Below are 24,517 nucleotides of genomic sequence, written 5' to 3' on the forward strand. Positions count from 1 at the left end.
AACCGTGAAAGGGGCGGGCCCAACAAGGTCCCCTTCATGGGCACTATCACTGCTTGCTGTCAGGGAGGCTGCCAGACAATTTTCCATGCACACTCTGGGCTGGGGGGCAGTCAACCACCAGTACACACAGCAGAACCTAAACCCATACCATTATTGCTAAGCAGCAAGACAGGGGCCCATTGCACTCCCACGGGGCCTTTTTAAATGCAATCCATAACCCGGATTTGCCAGGAACCCTTCTTACTCCTCCTACTTGCATGTGACACTGGGCTTAGGATCTGCATAGGAAACACACACACAAGCACACACCTACCTTTGTTGCCTGCAGATGCCTCCTTGGCTGTCCCCAAACGGTATCAAACCAACACCCACGGGAAGCTGTAAGCATAGAGGACATGCCTGCACCCCATTGGACTTACCTGTGTGGGTTAAATCCGGGTTATTTGACAACCTATGGCGGTGATGGTTCTGCTCAGGCAGAGCAGTGCTGATGCTCCTCATAAAGCTGTCGCTGCTGTGAAGGTTCTAGGTGACATCACAAATCCCTTTGGTTACATACACAACAAAGCTGGGTTGTTGTTGTTTACACTCTGCAAGGCCTGTGGAAGTGAGTGACATCATAGCACTGTAGTTCTGAGGGTTCAAGATGGATGCAACAATCTCCTGTTGCTTCTATGAAGGCCGTAATAGACGACATCACCAAACAGCTCCATAGTCACATACACAGCAAAGGAGAGATGTTGTTTACACCTAGTGATGTCAGTGGTATTGAGTGACATCACAGCACAGTGCTAAGGCTCCTGGGCCTGGACACAGCAGCGGCTGCAATATCTCAACGGAGAATACGTTTATATCTATGTGTGTGTGTGCGCATATATATATATATATATATATATATATATATATATATATATATTTCTCCGCCGAAATCACTTTTAAACCCATTTCCACCTTTTTTTCCCTTCTCTTCCTCTTACTTTTTTTTCACGTTTTTTTACGTTTTTCTCCTTTTCGCCTCTTTTCTGGGCGTATTATTCTTCTTTTTCTTCTTTTTTTTCGTCTAATGCATACCCCATCAGTGCAGCAATGCTTATTCAATACCGCCAGCAGATGGAGACACTGGGGGATAATTTTCTAAGGATTTATACTGATTTTTCCTGTCTGAATTTGTCGCACAGAAAGTTGCAGGCCAAATATGTGTGACATTTCTGCGACTTTAGCTTCTAGAGCATTTTTACAACATTATACATAGGTGCTGAATACATAAAAAGCGACTGTTCAGCGACAGACAAGTCGCATCGGCTGAAAGTAGGCCAGAATGTCAGTCCATGTTGGAGCAGGTTTAGATACAGTCTAAAGCATAGATCTCAAAGTCTGTGCACAGAATTTAGCAAGGGCCTCGCACCTTCTGATGCATCAGGTAGGTGCACAATAGCATAGCCTAACCCTCTGTACTTTGGTCTATATTGATGCGGGACATAGACAGCCAGCTGATGACCAATCCATTAGTGCAATGGATGGCTGGAAGCATTTGTCTTTGCCTTTGCAATACCACAGAAGCAATGCATGGTCAATGTACAGCAATGACACACCTGTGTGAACAGCCAGGAGACCCCCCCCCCCCCCCCATGTTATGTTACATAGTTACATAGTTAGTACGGTCGAAAAAAGACATATGTCCATCACGTTCAACCAGGGAATTAAGGGGTAGGGGTGTGGCGCGATATTGGGGAAGGGATGAGATTTTATATTTCTTCATAAGCATTAATCTTATTTTGTCAATTAGGAACATTCAGCACCCACCCGCTATCAAGGCAGCTGCCTATCATGTCATGCCCTACCTGCACAGGTGTGCTGGCTACTCAAATGATCCAATTAAGGAGGCCATTTAGTCAGCAGCAGCAGAAGTCCTGTGCCTGGACGCTCCAACAGGGGCCAGACACAAGCAGAAGCAGAAGCAGCACCACCTTTTGTTTTTTGGCTGCAGCAGCAGCAAGGCCCACAGGGCTGGCTAGCTGGCTAGCCAGCAAGCAGGTAGCAATGAAAGTAGGAATCTTTCTTTTTAACCCTGTAAGGGGGTGGTGCACTGTACCCGAAGATACTGCCATATCGGGTCAATGCATAGGGCGACGGAAGCAAGCTTCGAAATCGGCCCCCGTTCTCAAAAATCCATTTAATATATGGTCCCCAGATAGGGGACGTATCAGATATTAAACTGATAAGAACAGATACTACACTTGATCTTAGCCAAAAGGCCGAGAAGCGATAACCGTGAAAGGGGCGGGCCCAACAAGGTCCCCTTCATGGGCACTATCACTGCTTGCTGTCAGGGAGGCTGCCAGACAATTTTCCATGCACACTCTGGGCTGGGGGGCAGTCAACCACCAGTACACACAGCAGAACCTAAACCCATACCATTATTGCTAAGCAGCAAGACAGGGGCCCATTGCACTCCCACGGGGCCTTTTTAAATGCAATCCATAACCCGGATTTGCCAGGAACCCTTCTTACTCCTCCTACTTGCATGTGACACTGGGCTTAGGATCTGCATAGGAAACACACACACAAGCACACACCTACCTTTGTTGCCTGCAGATGCCTCCTTGGCTGTCCCCAAACGGTATCAAACCAACACCCACGGGAAGCTGTAAGCATAGAGGACATGCCTGCACCCCATTGGACTTACCTGTGTGGGTTAAATCCGGGTTATTTGACAACCTATGGCGGTGATGGTTCTGCTCAGGCAGAGCAGTGCTGATGCTCCTCATAAAGCTGTCGCTGCTGTGAAGGTTCTAGGTGACATCACAAATCCCTTTGGTTACATACACAACAAAGCTGGGTTGTTGTTGTTTACACTCTGCAAGGCCTGTGGAAGTGAGTGACATCATAGCACTGTAGTTCTGAGGGTTCAAGATGGATGCAACAATCTCCTGTTGCTTCTATGAAGGCCGTAATAGACGACATCACCAAACAGCTCCATAGTCACATACACAGCAAAGGAGAGATGTTGTTTACACCTAGTGATGTCAGTGGTATTGAGTGACATCACAGCACAGTGCTAAGGCTCCTGGGCCTGGACACAGCAGCGGCTGCAATATCTCAACGGAGAATACGTTTATATCTATGTGTGTGTGTGCGCATATATATATATATATATATATATATATATATATATATATATATTTCTCCGCCGAAATCACTTTTAAACCCATTTCCACCTTTTTTTCCCTTCTCTTCCTCTTACTTTTTTTTCACGTTTTTTTACGTTTTTCTCCTTTTCGCCTCTTTTCTGGGCGTATTATTCTTCTTTTTCTTCTTTTTTTTCGTCTAATGCATACCCCATCAGTGCAGCAATGCTTATTCAATACCGCCAGCAGATGGAGACACTGGGGGATAATTTTCTAAGGATTTATACTGATTTTTCCTGTCTGAATTTGTCGCACAGAAAGTTGCAGGCCAAATATGTGTGACATTTCTGCGACTTTAGCTTCTAGAGCATTTTTACAACATTATACATAGGTGCTGAATACATAAAAAGCGACTGTTCAGCGACAGACAAGTCGCATCGGCTGAAAGTAGGCCAGAATGTCAGTCCATGTTGGAGCAGGTTTAGATACAGTCTAAAGCATAGATCTCAAAGTCTGTGCACAGAATTTAGCAAGGGCCTCGCACCTTCTGATGCATCAGGTAGGTGCACAATAGCATAGCCTAACCCTCTGTACTTTGGTCTATATTGATGCGGGACATAGACAGCCAGCTGATGACCAATCCATTAGTGCAATGGATGGCTGGAAGCATTTGTCTTTGCCTTTGCAATACCACAGAAGCAATGCATGGTCAATGTACAGCAATGACACACCTGTGTGAACAGCCAGGAGACCCCCCCCCCCCCCCCCCATGTTATGTTACATAGTTACATAGTTAGTACGGTCGAAAAAAGACATATGTCCATCACGTTCAACCAGGGAATTAAGAGGTAGGGGTGTGGCGCGATATTGGGGAAGGGATGAGATTTTATATTTCTTCATAAGCATTAATCTTATTTTGTCAATTAGGAACATTCAGCACCCACCCGCTATCAAGGCAGCTGCCTATTATGTCATGCCCTACCTGCACAGGTGTGCTGGCTACTCAAATGATCCAATTAAGGAGGCCATTTAGTCAGCAGCAGCAGAAGTCCTGTGCCTGGACGCTCCAACAGGGGCCAGACACAAGCAGAAGCAGAAGAAGCAGCAGCAGCACCACCTTTTGTTTTTTGGCTGCAGCAGCAGCAAGGCCCACAGGGCTGGCTAGCTGGCTAGCCAGCAAGCAGGTAGCAATGAAAGTAGGAATCTTTCTTTTTAACCCTGTAAGGGGGTGGTGCACTGTACCCGAAGATACTGCCATATCGGGTCAATGCATAGGGCGACGGAAGCAAGCTTCGAAATCGGCCCCCGTTCTCAAAAATCCATTTAATATATGGTCCCCAGATAGGGGACGTATCAGATATTAAACTGATAAGAACAGATACTACACTTGATCTTAGCCAAAAGGCCGAGAAGCGATAACCGTGAAAGGGGCGGGCCCAACAAGGTCCCCTTCATGGGCACTATCACTACTTGCTGTCAGGGAGGCTGCCAGACAATTTTCCATGCACACTCTGGGCTGGGGGGCAGTCAACCACCAGTACACACAGCAGAACCTAAACCCATACCATTATTGCTAAGCAGCAAGACAGGGGCCCATTGCACTCCCACGGGGCCTTTTTAAATGCAATCCATAACCCGGATTTGCCAGGAACCCTTCTTACTCCTCCTACTTGCATGTGACACTGGGCTTAGGATCTGCATAGGAAACACACACACAAGCACACACCTACCTTTGTTGCCTGCAGATGCCTCCTTGGCTGTCCCCAAACGGTATCAAACCAACACCCACGGGAAGCTGTAAGCATAGAGGACATGCCTGCACCCCATTGGACTTACCTGTGTGGGTTAAATCCGGGTTATTTGACAACCTATGGCGGTGATGGTTCTGCTCAGGCAGAGCAGTGCTGATGCTCCTCATAAAGCTGTCGCTGCTGTGAAGGTTCTAGGTGACATCACAAATCCCTTTGGTTACATACACAACAAAGCTGGGTTGTTGTTGTTTACACTCTGCAAGGCCTGTGGAAGTGAGTGACATCATAGCACTGTAGTTCTGAGGGTTCAAGATGGATGCAACAATCTCCTGTTGCTTCTATGAAGGCCGTAATAGACGACATCACCAAACAGCTCCATAGTCACATACACAGCAAAGGAGAGATGTTGTTTACACCTAGTGATGTCAGTGGTATTGAGTGACATCACAGCACAGTGCTAAGGCTCCTGGGCCTGGACACAGCAGCGGCTGCAATATCTCAACGGAGAATACGTTTATATCTATGTGTGTGTGTGCGCATATATATATATATATATATATATATATATATATATATATATATATATTTCTCCGCCGAAATCACTTTTAAACCCATTTCCACCTTTTTTTCCCTTCTCTTCCTCTTACTTTTTTTTCACGTTTTTTTCCGTTTTTCTCCTTTTCGCCTCTTTTCTGGGCGTATTATTCTTCTTTTTCTTCTTTTTTTTCGTCTAATGCATACCCCATCAGTGCAGCAATGCTTATTCAATACCGCCAGCAGATGGAGACACTGGGGGATAATTTTCTAAGGATTTATACTGATTTTTCCTGTCTGAATTTGTCGCACAGAAAGTTGCAGGCCAAATATGTGTGACATTTCTGCGACTTTAGCTTCTAGAGCATTTTTACAACATTATACATAGGTGCTGAATACATAAAAAGCGACTGTTCAGCGACAGACAAGTCGCATCGGCTGAAAGTAGGCCAGAATGTCAGTCCATGTTGGAGCAGGTTTAGATACAGTCTAAAGCATAGATCTCAAAGTCTGTGCACAGAATTTAGCAAGGGCCTCGCACCTTCTGATGCATCAGGTAGGTGCACAATAGCATAGCCTAACCCTCTGTACTTTGGTCTATATTGATGCGGGACATAGACAGCCAGCTGATGACCAATCCATTAGTGCAATGGATGGCTGGAAGCATTTGTCTTTGCCTTTGCAATACCACAGAAGCAATGCATGGTCAATGTACAGCAATGACACACCTGTGTGAACAGCCAGGAGACCCCCCCCCCCCCCCCCCCATGTTATGTTACATAGTTACATAGTTAGTACGGTCGAAAAAAGACATATGTCCATCACGTTCAACCAGGGAATTAAGGGGTAGGGGTGTGGCGCGATATTGGGGAAGGGATGAGATTTTATATTTCTTCATAAGCATTAATCTTATTTTGTCAATTAGGAACATTCAGCACCCACCCGCTATCAAGGCAGCTGCCTATCATGTCATGCCCTACCTGCACAGGTGTGCTGGCTACTCAAATGATCCAATTAAGGAGGCCATTTAGTCAGCAGCAGCAGAAGTCCTGTGCCTGGACGCTCCAACAGGGGCCAGACACAAGCAGAAGCAGAAGCAGCAGAAGCAGCAGCACCACCTTTTGTTTTTTGGCTGCAGCAGCAGCAAGGCCCACAGGGCTGGCTAGCTGGCTAGCCAGCAAGCAGGTAGCAATGAAAGTAGGAATCTTTCTTTTTAACCCTGTAAGGGGGTGGTGCACTGTACCCGAAGATACTGCCATATCGGGTCAATGCATAGGGCGACGGAAGCAAGCTTCGAAATCGGCCCCCGTTCTCAAAAATCCATTTAATATATGGTCCCCAGATAGGGGACGTATCAGATATTAAACTGATAAGAACAGATACTACACTTGATCTTAGCCAAAAGGCCGAGAAGCGATAACCGTGAAAGGGGCGGGCCCAACAAGGTCCCCTTCATGGGCACTATCACTGCTTGCTGTCAGGGAGGCTGCCAGACAATTTTCCATGCACACTCTGGGCTGGGGGGCAGTCAACCACCAGTACACACAGCAGAACCTAAACCCATACCATTATTGCTAAGCAGCAAGACAGGGGCCCATTGCACTCCCACGGGGCCTTTTTAAATGCAATCCATAACCCGGATTTGCCAGGAACCCTTCTTACTCCTCCTACTTGCATGTGACACTGGGCTTAGGATCTGCATAGGAAACACACACACAAGCACACACCTACCTTTGTTGCCTGCAGATGCCTCCTTGGCTGTCCCCAAACGGTATCAAACCAACACCCACGGGAAGCTGTAAGCATAGAGGACATGCCTGCACCCCATTGGACTTACCTGTGTGGGTTAAATCCGGGTTATTTGACAACCTATGGCGGTGATGGTTCTGCTCAGGCAGAGCAGTGCTGATGCTCCTCATAAAGCTGTCGCTGCTGTGAAGGTTCTAGGTGACATCACAAATCCCTTTGGTTACATACACAACAAAGCTGGGTTGTTGTTGTTTACACTCTGCAAGGCCTGTGGAAGTGAGTGACATCATAGCACTGTAGTTCTGAGGGTTCAAGATGGATGCAACAATCTCCTGTTGCTTCTATGAAGGCCGTAATAGACGACATCACCAAACAGCTCCATAGTCACATACACAGCAAAGGAGAGATGTTGTTTACACCTAGTGATGTCAGTGGTATTGAGTGACATCACAGCACAGTGCTAAGGCTCCTGGGCCTGGACACAGCAGCGGCTGCAATATCTCAACGGAGAATACGTTTATATCTATGTGTGTGTGTGCGCATATATATATATATATATATATATATATATATATATATATATATATATATTTCTCCGCCGAAATCACTTTTAAACCCATTTCCACCTTTTTTTCCCTTCTCTTCCTCTTACTTTTTTTTCACGTTTTTTTACGTTTTTCTCCTTTTCGCCTCTTTTCTGGGCGTATTATTCTTCTTTTTCTTCTTTTTTTTCGTCTAATGCATACCCCATCAGTGCAGCAATGCTTATTCAATACCGCCAGCAGATGGAGACACTGGGGGATAATTTTCTAAGGATTTATACTGATTTTTCCTGTCTGAATTTGTCGCACAGAAAGTTGCAGGCCAAATATGTGTGACATTTCTGCGACTTTAGCTTCTAGAGCATTTTTACAACATTATACATAGGTGCTGAATACATAAAAAGCGACTGTTCAGCGACAGACAAGTCGCATCGGCTGAAAGTAGGCCAGAATGTCAGTCCATGTTGGAGCAGGTTTAGATACAGTCTAAAGCATAGATCTCAAAGTCTGTGCACAGAATTTAGCAAGGGCCTCGCACCTTCTGATGCATCAGGTAGGTGCACAATAGCATAGCCTAACCCTCTGTACTTTGGTCTATATTGATGCGGGACATAGACAGCCAGCTGATGACCAATCCATTAGTGCAATGGATGGCTGGAAGCATTTGTCTTTGCCTTTGCAATACCACAGAAGCAATGCATGGTCAATGTACAGCAATGACACACCTGTGTGAACAGCCAGGAGACCCCCCCCCATGTTATGTTACATAGTTACATAGTTAGTACGGTCGAAAAAAGACATATGTCCATCACGTTCAACCAGGGAATTAAGGGGTAGGGGTGTGGCGCGATATTGGGGAAGGGATGAGATTTTATATTTCTTCATAAGCATTAATCTTATTTTGTCAATTAGGAACATTCAGCACCCACCCGCTATCAAGGCAGCTGCCTATCATGTCATGCCCTACCTGCACAGGTGTGCTGGCTACTCAAATGATCCAATTAAGGAGGCCATTTAGTCAGCAGCAGCAGAAGTCCTGTGCCTGGACGCTCCAACAGGGGCCAGACACAAGCAGAAGCAGAAGCAGCAGAAGCAGCAGCAGCACCACCTTTTGTTTTTTGGCTGCAGCAGCAGCAAGGCCCACAGGGCTGGCTAGCTGGCTAGCCAGCAAGCAGGTAGCAATGAAAGTAGGAATCTTTCTTTTTAACCCTGTAAGGGGGTGGTGCACTGTACCCGAAGATACTGCCATATCGGGTCAATGCATAGGGCGACGGAAGCAAGCTTCGAAATCGGCCCCTGTTCTCAAAAATCCATTTAATATATGGTCCCCAGATAGGGGACGTATCAGATATTAAACTGATAAGAACAGATACTACACTTGATCTTAGCCAAAAGGCCGAGAAGCGATAACCGTGAAAGGGGCGGGCCCAACAAGGTCCCCTTCATGGGCACTATCACTGCTTGCTGTCAGGGAGGCTGCCAGACAATTTTCCATGCACACTCTGGGCTGGGGGGCAGTCAACCACCAGTACACACAGCAGAACCTAAACCCATACCATTATTGCTAAGCAGCAAGACAGGGGCCCATTGCACTCCCACGGGGCCTTTTTAAATGCAATCCATAACCCGGATTTGCCAGGAACCCTTCTTACTCCTCCTACTTGCATGTGACACTGGGCTTAGGATCTGCATAGGAAACACACACACAAGCACACACCTACCTTTGTTGCCTGCAGATGCCTCCTTGGCTGTCCCCAAACGGTATCAAACCAACACCCACGGGAAGCTGTAAGCATAGAGGACATGCCTGCACCCCATTGGACTTACCTGTGTGGGTTAAATCCGGGTTATTTGACAACCTATGGCGGTGATGGTTCTGCTCAGGCAGAGCAGTGCTGATGCTCCTCATAAAGCTGTCGCTGCTGTGAAGGTTCTAGGTGACATCACAAATCCCTTTGGTTACATACACAACAAAGCTGGGTTGTTGTTGTTTACACTCTGCAAGGCCTGTGGAAGTGAGTGACATCATAGCACTGTAGTTCTGAGGGTTCAAGATGGATGCAACAATCTCCTGTTGCTTCTATGAAGGCCGTAATAGACGACATCACCAAACAGCTCCATAGTCACATACACAGCAAAGGAGAGATGTTGTTTACACCTAGTGATGTCAGTGGTATTGAGTGACATCACAGCACAGTGCTAAGGCTCCTGGGCCTGGACACAGCAGCGGCTGCAATATCTCAACGGAGAATACGTTTATATCTATGTGTGTGTGTGCGCATATATATATATATATATATATATATATATATATATATATATATTTCTCCGCCGAAATCACTTTTAAACCCATTTCCACCTTTTTTTCCCTTCTCTTCCTCTTACTTTTTTTTCACGTTTTTTTACGTTTTTCTCCTTTTCGCCTCTTTTCTGGGCGTATTATTCTTCTTTTTCTTCTTTTTTTTCGTCTAATGCATACCCCATCAGTGCAGCAATGCTTATTCAATACCGCCAGCAGATGGAGACACTGGGGGATAATTTTCTAAGGATTTATACTGATTTTTCCTGTCTGAATTTGTCGCACAGAAAGTTGCAGGCCAAATATGTGTGACATTTCTGCGACTTTAGCTTCTAGAGCATTTTTACAACATTATACATAGGTGCTGAATACATAAAAAGCGACTGTTCAGCGACAGACAAGTCGCATCGGCTGAAAGTAGGCCAGAATGTCAGTCCATGTTGGAGCAGGTTTAGATACAGTCTAAAGCATAGATCTCAAAGTCTGTGCACAGAATTTAGCAAGGGCCTCGCACCTTCTGATGCATCAGGTAGGTGCACAATAGCATAGCCTAACCCTCTGTACTTTGGTCTATATTGATGCGGGACATAGACAGCCAGCTGATGACCAATCCATTAGTGCAATGGATGGCTGGAAGCATTTGTCTTTGCCTTTGCAATACCACAGAAGCAATGCATGGTCAATGTACAGCAATGACACACCTGTGTGAACAGCCAGGAGACCCCCCCCCCCCCCCCCCATGTTATGTTACATAGTTACATAGTTAGTACGGTCGAAAAAAGACATATGTCCATCACGTTCAACCAGGGAATTAAGAGGTAGGGGTGTGGCGCGATATTGGGGAAGGGATGAGATTTTATATTTCTTCATAAGCATTAATCTTATTTTGTCAATTAGGAACATTCAGCACCCACCCGCTATCAAGGCAGCTGCCTATTATGTCATGCCCTACCTGCACAGGTGTGCTGGCTACTCAAATGATCCAATTAAGGAGGCCATTTAGTCAGCAGCAGCAGAAGTCCTGTGCCTGGACGCTCCAACAGGGGCCAGACACAAGCAGAAGCAGAAGAAGCAGCAGCAGCACCACCTTTTGTTTTTTGGCTGCAGCAGCAGCAAGGCCCACAGGGCTGGCTAGCTGGCTAGCCAGCAAGCAGGTAGCAATGAAAGTAGGAATCTTTCTTTTTAACCCTGTAAGGGGGTGGTGCACTGTACCCGAAGATACTGCCATATCGGGTCAATGCATAGGGCGACGGAAGCAAGCTTCGAAATCGGCCCCCGTTCTCAAAAATCCATTTAATATATGGTCCCCAGATAGGGGACGTATCAGATATTAAACTGATAAGAACAGATACTACACTTGATCTTAGCCAAAAGGCCGAGAAGCGATAACCGTGAAAGGGGCGGGCCCAACAAGGTCCCCTTCATGGGCACTATCACTACTTGCTGTCAGGGAGGCTGCCAGACAATTTTCCATGCACACTCTGGGCTGGGGGGCAGTCAACCACCAGTACACACAGCAGAACCTAAACCCATACCATTATTGCTAAGCAGCAAGACAGGGGCCCATTGCACTCCCACGGGGCCTTTTTAAATGCAATCCATAACCCGGATTTGCCAGGAACCCTTCTTACTCCTCCTACTTGCATGTGACACTGGGCTTAGGATCTGCATAGGAAACACACACACAAGCACACACCTACCTTTGTTGCCTGCAGATGCCTCCTTGGCTGTCCCCAAACGGTATCAAACCAACACCCACGGGAAGCTGTAAGCATAGAGGACATGCCTGCACCCCATTGGACTTACCTGTGTGGGTTAAATCCGGGTTATTTGACAACCTATGGCGGTGATGGTTCTGCTCAGGCAGAGCAGTGCTGATGCTCCTCATAAAGCTGTCGCTGCTGTGAAGGTTCTAGGTGACATCACAAATCCCTTTGGTTACATACACAACAAAGCTGGGTTGTTGTTGTTTACACTCTGCAAGGCCTGTGGAAGTGAGTGACATCATAGCACTGTAGTTCTGAGGGTTCAAGATGGATGCAACAATCTCCTGTTGCTTCTATGAAGGCCGTAATAGACGACATCACCAAACAGCTCCATAGTCACATACACAGCAAAGGAGAGATGTTGTTTACACCTAGTGATGTCAGTGGTATTGAGTGACATCACAGCACAGTGCTAAGGCTCCTGGGCCTGGACACAGCAGCGGCTGCAATATCTCAACGGAGAATACGTTTATATCTATGTGTGTGTGTGCGCATATATATATATATATATATATATATATATATATATATATATATATATATTTCTCCGCCGAAATCACTTTTAAACCCATTTCCACCTTTTTTTCCCTTCTCTTCCTCTTACTTTTTTTTCACGTTTTTTTCCGTTTTTCTCCTTTTCGCCTCTTTTCTGGGCGTATTATTCTTCTTTTTCTTCTTTTTTTTCGTCTAATGCATACCCCATCAGTGCAGCAATGCTTATTCAATACCGCCAGCAGATGGAGACACTGGGGGATAATTTTCTAAGGATTTATACTGATTTTTCCTGTCTGAATTTGTCGCACAGAAAGTTGCAGGCCAAATATGTGTGACATTTCTGCGACTTTAGCTTCTAGAGCATTTTTACAACATTATACATAGGTGCTGAATACATAAAAAGCGACTGTTCAGCGACAGACAAGTCGCATCGGCTGAAAGTAGGCCAGAATGTCAGTCCATGTTGGAGCAGGTTTAGATACAGTCTAAAGCATAGATCTCAAAGTCTGTGCACAGAATTTAGCAAGGGCCTCGCACCTTCTGATGCATCAGGTAGGTGCACAATAGCATAGCCTAACCCTCTGTACTTTGGTCTATATTGATGCGGGACATAGACAGCCAGCTGATGACCAATCCATTAGTGCAATGGATGGCTGGAAGCATTTGTCTTTGCCTTTGCAATACCACAGAAGCAATGCATGGTCAATGTACAGCAATGACACACCTGTGTGAACAGCCAGGAGACCCCCCCCCCCCCCCCCCATGTTATGTTACATAGTTACATAGTTAGTACGGTCGAAAAAAGACATATGTCCATCACGTTCAACCAGGGAATTAAGGGGTAGGGGTGTGGCGCGATATTGGGGAAGGGATGAGATTTTATATTTCTTCATAAGCATTAATCTTATTTTGTCAATTAGGAACATTCAGCACCCACCCGCTATCAAGGCAGCTGCCTATCATGTCATGCCCTACCTGCACAGGTGTGCTGGCTACTCAAATGATCCAATTAAGGAGGCCATTTAGTCAGCAGCAGCAGAAGTCCTGTGCCTGGACGCTCCAACAGGGGCCAGACACAAGCAGAAGCAGAAGCAGCAGAAGCAGCAGCACCACCTTTTGTTTTTTGGCTGCAGCAGCAGCAAGGCCCACAGGGCTGGCTAGCTGGCTAGCCAGCAAGCAGGTAGCAATGAAAGTAGGAATCTTTCTTTTTAACCCTGTAAGGGGGTGGTGCACTGTACCCGAAGATACTGCCATATCGGGTCAATGCATAGGGCGACGGAAGCAAGCTTCGAAATCGGCCCCCGTTCTCAAAAATCCATTTAATATATGGTCCCCAGATAGGGGACGTATCAGATATTAAACTGATAAGAACAGATACTACACTTGATCTTAGCCAAAAGGCCGAGAAGCGATAACCGTGAAAGGGGCGGGCCCAACAAGGTCCCCTTCATGGGCACTATCACTGCTTGCTGTCAGGGAGGCTGCCAGACAATTTTCCATGCACACTCTGGGCTGGGGGGCAGTCAACCACCAGTACACACAGCAGAACCTAAACCCATACCATTATTGCTAAGCAGCAAGACAGGGGCCCATTGCACTCCCACGGGGCCTTTTTAAATGCAATCCATAACCCGGATTTGCCAGGAACCCTTCTTACTCCTCCTACTTGCATGTGACACTGGGCTTAGGATCTGCATAGGAAACACACACACAAGCACACACCTACCTTTGTTGCCTGCAGATGCCTCCTTGGCTGTCCCCAAACGGTATCAAACCAACACCCACGGGAAGCTGTAAGCATAGAGGACATGCCTGCACCCCATTGGACTTACCTGTGTGGGTTAAATCCGGGTTATTTGACAACCTATGGCGGTGATGGTTCTGCTCAGGCAGAGCAGTGCTGATGCTCCTCATAAAGCTGTCGCTGCTGTGAAGGTTCTAGGTGACATCACAAATCCCTTTGGTTACATACACAACAAAGCTGGGTTGTTGTTGTTTACACTCTGCAAGGCCTGTGGAAGTGAGTGACATCATAGCACTGTAGTTCTGAGGGTTCAAGATGGATGCAACAATCTCCTGTTGCTTCTATGAAGGCCGTAATAGACGACATCACCAAACAGCTCCATAGTCACATACACAGCAAAGGAGAGATGTTGTTTACACCTAGTGATGTCAGTGGTATTGAGTGACATCACAGCACAGTGCTAAGGCTCCTGGGCCTGGACACAGCAGCGGCTGCAATATCTCAACGGAGAATACGTTTATATCTATGTGTGTGTGTGCGCATATATATATATATATATATATATATATATATATATATATATATTTCTCCGCCGAAATCACTTTTAAACCCATTTCCACCTTTTTTTCCCTTCTCTTCCTCTTACTTTTTTTTCACGTTTTTTTACGTTTTTCTCCTTTTCGCCTCTTTTCTGGGCGTATTATTCTTCTTTTTCTTCTTTTTTTTCGTCTAATGCATACCCCATCAGTGCAGCAATGCTTATTCAATACCGCCAGCAGATGGAGACACTGGGGGATAATTTTCTAAGGATTTATACTGATTTTTCCTGTCTGAATTTGTCGCACAGAAAGTTGCAGGCCAAATATGTGTGACATTTCTGCGACTTTAGCTTCTAGAGCATTTTTACAACATTATACATAGGTGCTGAATACATAAAAAGCGACTGTTCAGCGACAGACAAGTCGCATCGGCTGAAAGTAGGCCAGAATGTCAGTCCATGTTGGAGCAGGTTTAGATACAGTCTAAAGCATAGATCTCAAAGTCTGTGCACAGAATTTAGCAAGGGCCTCGCACCTTCTGATGCATCAGGTAGGTGCACAATAGCATAGCCTAACCCTCTGTACTTTGGTCTATATTGATGCGGGACATAGACAGCCAGCTGATGACCAATCCATTAGTGCAATGGATGGCTGGAAGCATTTGTCTTTGCCTTTGCAATACCACAGAAGCAATGCATGGTCAATGTACAGCAATGACACACCTGTGTGAACAGCCAGGAGACCCCCCCCCATGTTATGTTACATAGTTACATAGTTAGTACGGTCGAAAAAAGACATATGTCCATCACGTTCAACCAGGGAATTAAGGGGTAGGGGTGTGGCGCGATATTGGGGAAGGGATGAGATTTTATATTTCTTCATAAGCATTAATCTTATTTTGTCAATTAGGAACATTCAGCACCCACCCGCTATCAAGGCAGCTGCCTATCATGTCATGCCCTACCTGCACAGGTGTGCTGGCTACTCAAATGATCCAATTAAGGAGGCCATTTAGTCAGCAGCAGCAGAAGTCCTGTGCCTGGACGCTCCAACAGGGGCCAGACACAAGCAGAAGCAGAAGCAGCAGAAGCAGCAGCAGCACCACCTTTTGTTTTTTGGCTGCAGCAGCAGCAAGGCCCACAGGGCTGGCTAGCTGGCTAGCCAGCAAGCAGGTAGCAATGAAAGTAGGAATCTTTCTTTTTAACCCTGTAAGGGGGTGGTGCACTGTACCCGAAGATACTGCCATATCGGGTCAATGCATAGGGCGACGGAAGCAAGCTTCGAAATCGGCCCCTGTTCTCAAAAATCCATTTAATATATGGTCCCCAGATAGGGGACGTATCAGATATTAAACTGATAAGAACAGATACTACACTTGATCTTAGCCAAAAGGCCGAGAAGCGATAACCGTGAAAGGGGCGGGCCCAACAAGGTCCCCTTCATGGGCACTATCACTGCTTGCTGTCAGGGAGGCTGCCAGACAATTTTCCATGCACACTCTGGGCTGGGGGGCAGTCAACCACCAGTACACACAGCAGAACCTAAACCCATACCATTATTGCTAAGCAGCAAGACAGGGGCCCATTGCACTCCCACGGGGCCTTTTTAAATGCAATCCATAACCCGGATTTGCCAGGAACCCTTCTTACTCCTCCTACTTGCATGTGACACTGGGCTTAGGATCTGCATAGGAAACACACACACAAGCACACACCTACCTTTGTTGCCTGCAGATGCCTCCTTGGCTGTCCCCAAACGGTATCAAACCAACACCCACGGGAAGCTGTAAGCATAGAGGACATGCCTGCACCCCATTGGACTTACCTGTGTGGGTTAAATCCGGGTTATTTGACAACCTATGGCGGTGATGGTTCTGCTCAGGCAGAGCAGTGCTGATGCTCCTCATAAAGCTGTCGCTGCTGTGAAGGTTCTAGGTGACATCACAAATCCCTTTGGTTACATACACAACAAAGCTGGGTTGTTGTTGTTTACACTCTGCAAGGCCTGTGGAAGTGAGTGACATCATAGCACTGTAGTTCTGAGGGTTCAAGATGGATGCAACAATCTCCTGTTGCTTCTATGAAGGCCGTAATAGACGACATCACCAAACAGCTCCATAGTCACATACACAGCAAAGGAGAGATGTTGTTTACACCTAGTGATGTCAGTGGTATTGAGTGACATCACAGCACAGTGCTAAGGCTCCTGGGCCTGGACACAGCAGCGGCTGCAATATCTCAACGGAGAATACGTTTATATCTATGTGTGTGTGTGCGCATATATATATATATATATATATATATATATATATATATATATATATATTCTCCGCCGAAATCACTTTTAAACCCATTTCCACCTTTTTTTCCCTTCTCTTCCTCTTACTTTTTTTTCACGTTTTTTTACGTTTTTCTCCTTTTCGCCTCTTTTCTGGGCGTATTATTCTTCTTTTTCTTCTTTTTTTTCGTCTAATGCATACCCCATCAGTGCAGCAATGCTTATTCAATACCGCCAGCAGATGGAGACACTGGGGGATAATTTTCTAAGGATTTATACTGATTTTTCCTGTCTGAATTTGTCGCACAGAAAGTTGCAGGCCAAATATGTGTGACATTTCTGCGACTTTAGCTTCTAGAGCATTTTTACAACATTATACATAGGTGCTGAATACATAAAAAGCGACTGTTCAGCGACAGACAAGTCGCATCGGCTGAAAGTAGGCCAGAATGTCAGTCCATGTTGGAGCAGGTTTAGATACAGTCTAAAGCATAGATCTCAAAGTCTGTGCACAGAATTTAGCAAGGGCCTCGCACCTTCTGATGCATCAGGTAGGTGCACAATAGCATAGCCTAACCCTCTGTACTTTAGTCTATATTGATGCGGGACATAGACAGCCAGCTGATGACCAATCCATTAGTGCAATGGATGGCTGGAAGCATTTGTCTTTGCCTTTGCAATACCACAGAAGCAATGCATGGTCAATGTACAGCAATGACACACCTGTGTGAACAGCCAGGAGACCCCCCCCCCCCATGTTATGTTACATAGTTACATAGTTAGTACGGTCGAAAAAAGACATATGTCCATCACGTTCAACCAGGGAATTAAGGGGTAGGGGTGTGGCGCGATATTGGGGAAGGGATGAGATTTTATATTTCTTCATAAGCATTAATCTTATTTTGTCAATCAGGAACATTCAGCACCCACCCGCTATCAAGGCAGCTGCCTATCATGTCATGCCCTACCTGCACAGGTGTGCTGGCTACTCAAATGATCCAATTAAGGAGGCCATTTAGTCAGCAGCAGCAGAAGTCCTGTGCCTGGACGCTCCAACAGGGGCCAGACACAAGCAGAAGCAGAAGCAGCAGAAGCAGCAGCAGCACCACCTTTTGTTTTTTGGCTGCAGCAGCAGCAAGGCCCACAGGGCTGGCTAGCTGGCTAGCCAGCAAGCAGGTAGCAATGAAAGTAGGAATCTTTCTTTTTAACCCTGTAAGGGGGTGGTGCACTGTACCCGAAGATACTGCCATATCGGGTCAATGCATAGGGCGACGGAAGCAAGCTTCGAAATCGGCCCCCGTTCTCAAAAATCCATTTAATATATGGTCCCCAGATAGGGGACGTATCAGATATTAAACTGATAAGAACAGATACTACACTTGATCTTAGCCAAAAGGCCGAGAAGCGATAACCGTGAAAGGGGCGGGCCCAACAAGGTCCCCTTCATGGGCACTATCACTGCTTGCTGTCAGGGAGGCTGCCAGACAATTTTCCATGCACACTCTGGGCTGGGGGGCAGTCAACCACCAGTACACACAGCAGAACCTAAACCCATACCATTATTGCTAAGCAGCAAGACAGGGGCCCATTGCACTCCCACGGGGCCTTTTTAAATGCAATCCATAACCCGGATTTGCCAGGAACCCTTCTTACTCCTCCTACTTGCATGTGACACTGGGCTTAGGATCTGCATAGGAAACACACACACAAGCACACACCTACCTTTGTTGCCTGCAGATGCCTCCTTGGCTGTCCCCAAGCGGTATCAAACCAACACCCACGGGAAGCTGTAAGCATAGAGGACATGCCTGCACCCCATTGGACTTACCTGTGTGGGTTAAATCCGGGTTATTTGACAACCTATGGCGGTGATGGTTCTGCTCAGGCAGAGCAGTGCTGATGCTCCTCATAAAGCTGTCGCTGCTGTGAAGGTTCTAGGTGACATCACAAATCCCTTTGGTTACATACACAACAAAGCTGGGTTGTTGTTGTTTACACTCTGCAAGGCCTGTGGAAGTGAGTGACATCATAGCACTGTAGTTCTGAGGGTTCAAGATGGATGCAACAATCTCCTGTTGCTTCTATGAAGGCCGTAATAGACGACATCACCAAACAGCTCCATAGTCACATACACAGCAAAGGAGAGATGTTGTTTACACCTAGTGATGTCAGTGGTATTGAGTGACATCACAGCACAGTGCTAAGGCTCCTGGGACTGGACACAGCAGCGGCTGCAATATCTCAACGGAGAATACGTTTATATCTATGTGTGTGTGTGCGCATATATATATATATATATATATATATATATATATATATATATATATATATTTCTCCGCCGAAATCACTTTTAAACCCATTTCCACCTTTTTTTCCCTTCTCTTCCTCTTACTTTTTTTTCACGTTTTTTTTACGTTTTTCTCCTTTTCGCCTCTTTTCTGGGCGTATTATTCTTCTTTTTCTTCTTTTTTTTCGTCTAATGCATACCCCATCAGTGCAGCAATGCTTATTCAATACCGCCAGCAGATGGAGACACTGGGGGATAATTTTCTAACGATTTATACTGATTTTTCCTGTCTGAATTTGTCGCACAGAAAGTTGCAGGCCAAATATGTGTGACATTTCTGCGACTTTAGCTTCTAGAGCATTTTTACAACATTATACATAGGTGCTGAATACATAAAAAGCGACTGTTCAGCGACAGACAAGTCGCATCGGCTGAAAGTAGGCCAGAATGTCAGTCCATGTTGGAGCAGGTTTAGATACAGTCTAAAGCATAGATCTCAAAGTCTGTGCACAGAATTTAGCAAGGGCCTCGCACCTTCTGATGCATCAGGTAGGTGCACAATAGCATAGCCTAACCCTCTGTACTTTGGTCTATATTGATGCGGGACATAGACAGCCAGCTGATGACCAATCCATTAGTGCAATGGATGGCTGGAAGCATTTGTCTTTGCCTTTGCAATACCACAGAAGCAATGCATGGTCAATGTACAGCAATGACACACCTGTGTGAACAGCCAGGAGACCCCCCCCCCCCCCCCCCCCATGTTATGTTACATAGTTACATAGTTAGTACGGTCGAAAAAAGACATATGTCCATCACGTTCAACCAGGGAATTAAGGGGTAGGGGTGTGGCGCGATATTGGGGAAGGGATGAGATTTTATATTTCTTCATAAGCATTAATCTTATTTTGTCAATTAGGAACATTCAGCACCCACCCGCTATCAAGGCAGCTGCCTATCATGTCATGCCCTACCTGCACAGGTGTGCTGGCTACTCAAATGATCCAATTAAGGAGGCCATTTAGTCAGCAGCAGCAGAAGTCCTGTGCCTGGACGCTCCAACAGGGGCCAGACACAAGCAGAAGCAGAAGCAGCAGAAGCAGCAGCAGCACCACCTTTTGTTTTTTGGCTGCAGCAGCAGCAAGGCCCACAGGGCTGGCTAGCTGGCTAGCCAGCAAGCAGGTAGCAATGAAAGTAGGAATCTTTCTTTTTAACCCTGTAAGGGGGTGGTGCACTGTACCCGAAGATACTGCCATATCGGGTCAATGCATAGGGCGACGGAAGCAAGCTTCGAAATCGGCCCCCGTTCTCAAAAATCCATTTAATATATGGTCCCCAGATAGGGGACGTATCAGATATTAAACTGATAAGAACAGATTTTTTTTTTTTAACTTGGCTACCCCTGAGGGGTATCTTTTTATTTAGAATTCATAAAATTTTATAAAGTGCATTATGATTTTTAAATATAATTTTTTTTTTTCAATAAAAACGAATTTTGATAATAAAATCACATATAACAATAAAAGTTCACATAAATACAATCATAATACACTTAAAATGGGCACTTGGTGGCTTTACAAAAGGGCGTTCCATTCATTAAAATACCATTTTCTAGCTAATAAAGGATAATATTTCTTGTCTAATAAAAAGTACTGGTACATATCACTAAAACAAAGAGCTAAAACATCATTCACAGATAAAATCTCATGTTTAAAAAGTAAAATGTTTCTGGCATTCCATAGAGCTGCTTTAACACAGTTTATGATCTTCCATGCCATTGTCTCTTGAGTCCATATTGGGCATTCCAGACATCCATAAAAAACAGCTGCAGAGTTTAAGTCCTTTATTTCTGTTATCTTCTTCACCAGAGGGAGTATTTTAGTCCATATCCTTTTTGCATAAAAACAAGTCCAGAAAAGGTGGTACACGGTCTCGGGTTCCTGGCAGCCCTCCCTCGGGCATACTGCAGTGTTGGCCATCCTTCTTCGGTGCTGGAATGCCCGGCATGGAAGACACTCGTGTATGCAGCTCCAGGCCAGATCTTTCTGTGAATTAAAAAGATAAATCATATTTGCCATCTTCCATATTTTCCTGCATTTCTCTTCATTAAAATTATTCACAGGGGCAATAAAACCACTTTCTTTAATATATGTTAGCAATTTTTTGCTATTAGTTATTTCATTAATACTTTTTCCGTTAAAGTTGTACAGGTTGAAAATTTTCTCTAAAATCTTGTATTGTTGGGGAAGATTAAAAGCATAAGGACAGCTTAAAACAGTTTTAAACCACCCATTCCTCCTCATAAAAAAACCTGTATTAAAACGGATAAAATATGACCAGTAACTATCCTTAAAAAGTGTGCTAACACACATGCTAAAAAACTTGGTAAAAAGGAACGCCCTGATGTCGGGGAAGTCCTTTCCACCCATACCTTTTGGCATCATGACGATCTCTCTTCTCAATTTTTCACTCTTGGAGCTCCATAAAAAGGTAAAACATGCTTTAATAATTTTATTTAAAATCATTTCGGGGGGTGGAAAGACCATGCTAAGATACAATAAAATGGGTAAAATCACCATCTTTGTAACTAAAACCTTCCCCTCCATCGTTAGCTTTCTCATGTTCCACATACAAATTTTTGTGTTTATTTTTTGAGCCACCAAGTCCCAGCTATTAAAACCATTGTTTGACTCACTGAAGGAGACCCCTAAAATCTGCACAGACTCAGACACAGGAATGGGTAAATCCCTTAAAAACAGTCCTCCTATATTTAAAACACTGCTTTTATTAAAATTTACCTTAAAACCGGAGGCACAACAAAAAAATTCAACTTGCTTTAGGGCTTTTTGAAGCGATGGGGTGTCCCTTCCGAGCACTGCCACATCGTCCATGTACCCCACTACTTTAGCCTCTAGTCCCCCTCCTCCCGGCAGGGGGACCCCTCTTATTTGCTTATCTCTCCTCAAGGTGCATAGTAGAGGCTCAAGCGCACATATGAAAAGTAGTGGGGACAAAGGACACCCCTGCTTCACTCCGGAATTTAAAATCACATCCTGTGTCTTAAAACCGTTAACTAAAATCTTGCTTGTGCAGTTTTTATAAAAGGCCTTAAGAGACAATAAAAAGCCTTCAGGTATACCCATTTTCTCTAAAACCTTGAAAAGATAAAAATGTGACACTCTGTCAAAAGCCTTCTCGAAGTCTAAGGATAAAATGGCTAGTTTTCCGTTTCTAGACTTTGTGTCACTAATCACATCTTTTAAAAGGTTAAGATTTTCCCATATGCTCCTCCCAGGCACCCCACAGACCTGATTTGAATGGATTATTTTCTCTATTACACTTTTTAATCTATTTGCGCACAGTTTTGCCATCACTTTGTAGTCACAGTTGAGGAGGGTGATTGGTCTCCAGTTCTTTAGATCTGACCGGTCTCCCTTTTTGAACAGCAGGGAGACATCACCCTTCCTCCATGAACCTGGGAGGGCTTTTGTTTTAAATACTTCTGTAAAAAGGGAAAAAAGGTCATCTTTTAAAACACCATAAAAAATGACATAAAACTCAATGGGTATACCGTCAGGACCAGGCACCTTACCGGATTTAAAACTCCTGATCGTCTCTAAAACCTCCTGTTCCGAGATCTCCCTCTGTAAAAGAGACTGGGACACAGGGTCTAAAACATTGGTAATCTCCTTCAATGAGTCATTCATAAAATCAATATCAATATTTTTTGTATTAAAAAGATCCGCATAAAATGAATGTACCCTTTTTAAAATACCCTGTACATCTTTTTCTCCTTGTATATTATCAATTAAAACCTTTTTATCCGTTACTTTCTTAAAAAAGTACCTGGAGCAGGTCTCGTTCTCTTCAAGGTGCTTTATTTTGGATCTGAAAATTATCTCTTTTCCCTTCTGCTCCAGGCACTGTTTTATTTCTTTTTTTAAGTCAGTAATTTCTCTATAAACCTCTATACCATTGTCTCTGAATTTGTACAGGGTTTGCAGACGGGTATTTAGAAGGGAGTAAAACTCACGCTTCTCTTTAGCTCTAGAGATCCCTACTCTAATAAAAAACTCTTTTATTTTTATTTTCATTTTCTCCCACCATATACTGATGGGAGTGTTAGGATCTCTTACCCGTCTGCAGTCCTTGTAGAAGTTGATAAAATCGGATAAAACCTGCGGATCTTCTAAAAGGGATACATTCATCTTCCAGGCATTCCTCCCAGTCTTTTTTCTAAAATCACTCTTCACCTTAAAAGATAAAAGTTTGTGATCAGAAAAAACATTGGTTAAAACATCACACTTAAAAGGCAGTACTTGATAAGAACAGAAGATAAAATCGATCCTGGAGCTGCAGTTTGCGTTGCTCCAGGTCACACCGTCTCTTTCTGGTAAAATACTATTGCATTTCTTAAAAACATCAGTAAGTCTAAAATCAATAATCATATTTTTTAACATAGAAGATGTTTTATCATAGTTTCTACTTACTGAATTGGTAAAACGGTGCTCCCCCCTTAAAATACAATTAAAATCACCTGCTAAAATAAGAGGTTCAGAATCATTGATAAAAAGGGGTAAAATCTCTAACATCCGTGCTCTATCATTTTTATTGGGTGAACCATAAAAATTTAAAAACTGCCATTTAATACCATCAATAAAAGCTTTAACCAATAAAATTCTGCCTGGTAAAATCTCATGAATAAAATCAATAAAAGCATTTCCTTTAAAAAGTATGGCGACCCCTGCTGATCTGGATTCGTTAGATCCAGACCAGACTGATGGACCGTGTACCCAATCTTTTTTATACTTTTCATAATTTAAACTATGCGGGATGCCGCACTCCTGCAGGAAAACCACAGAAGCAGCAAAAATAGACAAGTAGTTAAAAAGGGCAACCCGTTTCGCTCGTGAACTTATACTTCTTACATTCATAGACAATCCGGACAACTCAGCCATTGGAGATGTAAAAAAAAGGGAGGCTCAGATAACAAACTAAAAACCAGATTGCGCACTGGAGCTCTCGTTACCCCCCACCTCTGACTCTACCGTACACATAGAGGAAGCCGGAGAGGAACCACCATCGCTCGAGCAGCCCCCCTCTTCCAAGACCACAGGTGTATAGACGGAGTACATTGGTAAGAACAGCTTCTGGGCTCCATTCTCTTTTTCGGCGTCCACCTCTTGCCCCTCCATAGGGGTCGGGTGCGTACTTAGGTCCGTTTCCGGGACCTCGGAGATGGTCACCCCTGAAACCTCCTCCTGGCTGGGAGGAGGAGGGGTATCCACCGCTGGGACCTGTGGAGGAGCTTCACTTGGAGCCCCCGTCACGACAGGAACTTCCATCTGCTCCTCCTGGACCACCTCCGAGTCCGGACGCCCTTTGGAGCCCCTTCGTCTTTTCACC

The 24,517-nt window shown here is 44.9% G+C and overlaps 9 non-coding genes across 9 annotated transcripts; all 9 read right to left on the reverse strand.

Moving 5' to 3' along the window:
- Positions 1-2,076: 2,076 nt before the first annotated feature.
- On the reverse strand, positions 2,077-2,267 carry LOC130320044 (U2 spliceosomal RNA). Its single transcript, XR_008866016.1, has one exon. It is a non-coding gene; the product is annotated as a U2 spliceosomal RNA (small nuclear RNA).
- A 2,087-nt stretch (positions 2,268-4,354) lies between these two features.
- Positions 4,355-4,545, reverse strand: LOC130320045 (U2 spliceosomal RNA). Its single transcript, XR_008866017.1, has one exon. It is a non-coding gene; the product is annotated as a U2 spliceosomal RNA (small nuclear RNA).
- A 2,095-nt stretch (positions 4,546-6,640) lies between these two features.
- Positions 6,641-6,831, reverse strand: LOC130320046 (U2 spliceosomal RNA). Its single transcript, XR_008866018.1, has one exon. It is a non-coding gene; the product is annotated as a U2 spliceosomal RNA (small nuclear RNA).
- A 2,090-nt stretch (positions 6,832-8,921) lies between these two features.
- LOC130320035 (U2 spliceosomal RNA) lies at positions 8,922-9,112 on the reverse strand. Its single transcript, XR_008866008.1, has one exon. It is a non-coding gene; the product is annotated as a U2 spliceosomal RNA (small nuclear RNA).
- A 2,087-nt stretch (positions 9,113-11,199) lies between these two features.
- On the reverse strand, positions 11,200-11,390 carry LOC130320048 (U2 spliceosomal RNA). Its single transcript, XR_008866020.1, has one exon. It is a non-coding gene; the product is annotated as a U2 spliceosomal RNA (small nuclear RNA).
- A 2,096-nt stretch (positions 11,391-13,486) lies between these two features.
- LOC130320049 (U2 spliceosomal RNA) lies at positions 13,487-13,677 on the reverse strand. Its single transcript, XR_008866021.1, has one exon. It is a non-coding gene; the product is annotated as a U2 spliceosomal RNA (small nuclear RNA).
- A 2,084-nt stretch (positions 13,678-15,761) lies between these two features.
- On the reverse strand, positions 15,762-15,952 carry LOC130320047 (U2 spliceosomal RNA). Its single transcript, XR_008866019.1, has one exon. It is a non-coding gene; the product is annotated as a U2 spliceosomal RNA (small nuclear RNA).
- Positions 15,953-18,042: 2,090 nt separating this feature from the next.
- Positions 18,043-18,233, reverse strand: LOC130320051 (U2 spliceosomal RNA). The gene has a single exon (XR_008866022.1). It is a non-coding gene; the product is annotated as a U2 spliceosomal RNA (small nuclear RNA).
- A 2,102-nt stretch (positions 18,234-20,335) lies between these two features.
- Positions 20,336-20,524, reverse strand: LOC130320053 (U2 spliceosomal RNA). Its single transcript, XR_008866024.1, has one exon. It is a non-coding gene; the product is annotated as a U2 spliceosomal RNA (small nuclear RNA).
- Between the last annotated feature and the right edge of the window lie 3,993 nt (positions 20,525-24,517).

Source organism: Hyla sarda, unplaced genomic scaffold (assembly GCF_029499605.1).
Source record: "Hyla sarda isolate aHylSar1 unplaced genomic scaffold, aHylSar1.hap1 scaffold_2189, whole genome shotgun sequence".
Classification (NCBI taxonomy): domain Eukaryota; kingdom Metazoa; phylum Chordata; class Amphibia; order Anura; family Hylidae; genus Hyla; species Hyla sarda.